This window comes from Phalangium opilio, unplaced genomic scaffold (assembly GCF_054372755.1).
Source record: "Phalangium opilio isolate 3A_F unplaced genomic scaffold, DU_Popi_V2 ptg000352l_1, whole genome shotgun sequence".
NCBI lineage: Eukaryota > Metazoa > Arthropoda > Arachnida > Opiliones > Phalangiidae > Phalangium > Phalangium opilio.
In genome coordinates this window covers 6,813,412-6,817,479 of record NW_028324228.1, presented here as the reverse complement: position 1 = coordinate 6,817,479, position 4,068 = coordinate 6,813,412, and the positions used below count along the sequence as shown (strand labels likewise).

At 45.7% G+C, this 4,068-nt stretch overlaps 1 non-coding gene across 1 annotated transcript; it reads right to left on the bottom strand.

Moving 5' to 3' along the window:
• Window positions 1–852: 852 nt before the first annotated feature.
• Window positions 853–925, bottom strand: TRNAN-GUU (transfer RNA asparagine (anticodon GUU)). Its single transcript has one exon. It is a non-coding gene; the product is annotated as a tRNA-Asn (tRNA).
• Between the last annotated feature and the right edge of the window lie 3,143 nt (window positions 926–4,068).

The window sequence follows — 4,068 nt, the reverse complement described above, 5'->3', positions numbered from 1 at the left end:
CCTTTTGAATAACAGCTGAACGCTCTAACCATTGCGCCACGGAAGACCAAAAATTAAATGTTCGTCAGTTATTTTTAAAAAACTCTGAATTTTACGTTACATCTAAGACCTCACAACACCGCTCCCGGATGGGCTCGAACCACCAACCTTTCGGTTAACAGCCGACGGCGTTAACCATTGTGCAACGGAAGCCCAAAGATTAAATGTTCGTCAGGTATTGTGGAAAAACTTTGACTTTTTACGTCACATCTGAGACTTCTCAACACCGCTCCCGGATGGGCTCGAACCACAAACCTTTTGAATAACAGCTGAACGCTCTAAACATTGCGCCAATGAAGCCCAAAAATTAAATGTTCGTCAGTTATTTTTAAAAAACTCTGAGTTTTACGTTACATCTAAGACCTCACAACACCGCTCCCGGGTGGGCTCGAACCACCAACCTTTCGGTTGACAGCCGAACGCGCTAACCATTGCTTCAAGGAAGCCCAAAGATTAAATGTTCGTCAGGTATTGTGGAAAAACTTTGACTTTTTACGTCACATCTGAGACTTCACAACACCGCTCCCGGATGGGCTCGAACCACCAACCTTTCGGTTAACAGCCGACGGCGTTAACCATTGTGCAACGGAAGCCCAAAGATTAAATGTTCGTCAGGTATTGTGGAAAAACTTTGACTTTTTACGTCACATCTGAGACTTCACAACACCGCTCCCGGATGGGCTCGAACCACAAACCTTTTGAATAACAGCTGAACGCTCTAAACATTGCGCCACGGAAGCCCAAAAATTAAATGTTCGTCAGTTATTTTTAAAAAACTCTGAATTTTACGTTACATCTAAGACCTCACAACACCGCTCCCGGGTGGGCTCGAACCACCAACCTTTCGGTTAACAGCCGAACGCGCTAACCATTGCGCCACGGAAGCCCAAAAATTAAATGGTCGTCGGGTATTGTGGAAACACTTTGGCTTTTTACGTTACATGTGAGAGCTCACAACACCGCTCCCGGGTGGGCTCGAACCACCAACCTTTCGGTTAACAGCCGAACGCGCTAACCATTGCGCCACAGAAGCCCAAAGATTAAATGTTCGTCAGGTATTTTTAAAAAACTCTGAATTTTACGTTACATCTAAGACCTCACAACACCGCTCCCGGATGGGCTCGAACCACCAACCTTTCGGTTAACAGCCGACGGCGTTAACCATTGCGCAACGGAAGCCCAAAGATTAAATGTTCGTCAGGTATTGTGGAAAAACTTTGGATTTTTACGTTACATGTGAGATCTCACAACACCGCTCCTGTTTGGGCTCGAACCACCAACCTTTCGGTTAACAGCCGAACGCGTTAACCATTGCGCCACGGAAGCCCAAAGAATAAATGTTCGTCAGTTATTGTGGAAAAACTTTGACTTTTTACGTCACATCTGAGACTTCACAACACCGCTCCCGGATGGGCTCGAACCACAAACCTTTTGAATAACAGCTGAACGCTCTAACCATTGCGCCACGGAAGACCAAAAATTTAATGTTCGTCAGTTATTTTTAAAAAACTCTGAATTTTACGTTACATCTAAGACCTCACAACACCGCTCCCGGGTGGGCTCGAACCACCAACCTTTCGGTTAACAGCCGAACGCGCTAACCATTGCTTCACGGAAGCCCAAAAATTAAATGTTCGTCAGGTATTGTGGAAAAACTTTAACTTTTTACGTCACATCTGAGACTTCACAACACCGCTCCCGGATGGGCTCGAACCACAAACCTTTTGAATAACAGCTGAACGCTCTAAACATTGCGCCACGGAAGCCCAAAAATTAAATGTTCGTCAGTTATTTTTAAAAAACTCTGAATTTTACGTTACATCTAAGACCTCACAACACCGCTCCCGGGTGGGCTCGAGCCACCAACCTTTCGGTTAACAGCCGAACGCGCTAACCATTGCGCCACGGAAGCCCAAAAATTAAATGGTCGTCGGGTATTGTGGAAACACTTTGGCTTTTTACGTTACTTGTGAGAGCTCACAACACCGCTCCCGGGTGGGCTCAAACCACCAACCTTTCGGTTAACAGCCGAACGCGCTAACCATTGCGCCACAGAAGCCCAAATATTAAATGTTCGTCAGGTATTTTTAAAAAACTCTGAATTTTACGTTACATCTAAGACCTCACAACACCGCTCCCGGATGGGCTCGAACCACCAACCTTTCGGTTAACAGCCGACGGCGTTAACCATTGCGCAACGGAAGCCCAAAGATTAAATGTCGGTCAGGTATTGTGGGAAAACTTTGGATTTTTACGTTACATGTGAGATCTCGCAACACCGCTCCCGGGTGGGCTCGAACCACCAACCTTTCGTTTAACAGCCGAACGCGCTAACCATTGCGCCACAGAAGCCCAAAGATTAAATGTTCGTCAGGTATTGTGGAAAAACTTTGACTTTTTACGTCACATCTGAGACTTCACAACACCGCTCCCGGATGGGCTCGAACCACAAACCTTTTGAATAACAGCTGAACGCTCTAACCATTGCGCCACGGAAGACCAAAAATTAAATGTTCGTCAGTTATTTTTAAAAAACTCTGAATTTTACGTTACATCTAAGACCTCACAACACCGCTCCCGGATGGGTTCGAACCACCAACCTTTCGGTTAACAGCCGACGGCGTTAACCATTGTGCAACGGAAGCCCAAAGATTAAATGTTCGTCAGGTATTGTGGAAAAACTTAGACTTTTTACGTCACATCTGAGACTTCACAACACCGCTCCCGGATGGGCTCGAACCACAAACCTTTTGAATAACAGCTGAACGCTCTAACCATTGCGCCACGGAAGACCAAAAATTAAATGTTCGTCAGTTATTTTTAAAAAACTCTGAATTTTACGTTACATCTAAGACCTCACAACACCGCTCCCGGATGGGTTCGAACCACCAACCTTTCGGTTAACAGCCGACGGCGTTAACCATTGTGCAACGGAAGCCCAAAGATTAAATGTTCGTCAGGTATTGTGGAAAAACTTAGACTTTTTACGTCACATCTGAGACTTCACAACACCGCTCCCGGATGGGCTCGAACCACAAACCTTTTGAATAACAGCTGAACGCTCTAAACATTGCGCCACGGAAGCCCAAAAATTAAATGTTCGTCAGTTATTTTTAAAAAACTCTGAATTTTACGTTACATCTAAGACCTCACAACACCGCTCCCGGGTGGGCTCGAGCCACCAACCTTTCGGTTAACAGCCGAACGCGCTAACCATTGCGCCACGGAAGCCCAAAAATTAAATGGTCGTCGGGTATTGTGGAAACACTTTGGCTTTTTACGTTACTTGTGAGAGCTCACAACACCGCTCCCGGGTGGGCTCAAACCACCAACCTTTCGGTTAACAGCCGAACGCGCTAACCATTGCGCCACAGAAGCCCAAATATTAAATGTTCGTCAGGTATTTTTAAAAAACTCTGAATTTTACGTTACATCTAAGACCTCACAACACCGCTCCCGGATGGGCTCGAACCACCAACCTTTCGGTTAACAGCCGACGGCGTTAACCATTGCGCAACGGAAGCCCAAAGATTAAATGTCGGTCAGGTATTGTGGGAAAACTTTGGATTTTTACGTTACATGTGAGATCTCGCAACACCGCTCCCGGGTGGGCTCGAACCACCAACCTTTCGTTTAACAGCCGAACGCGCTAACCATTGCGCCACAGAAGCCCAAAGATTAAATGTTCGTCAGGTATTGTGGAAAAACTTTGACTTTTTACGTCACATCTGAGACTTCACAACACCGCTCCCGGATGGGCTCGAACCACAAACCTTTTGAATAACAGCTGAACGCTCTAACCATTGCGCCACGGAAGACCAAAAATTAAATGTTCGTCAGTTATTTTTAAAAAACTCTGAATTTTACGTTACATCTAAGACCTCACAACACCGCTCCCGGATGGGTTCGAACCACCAACCTTTCGGTTAACAGCCGACGGCGTTAACCATTGTGCAACGGAAGCCCAAAGATTAAATGTTCGTCAGGTATTGTGGAAAAACTTAGACTTTTTACGTCACATCTGAGACT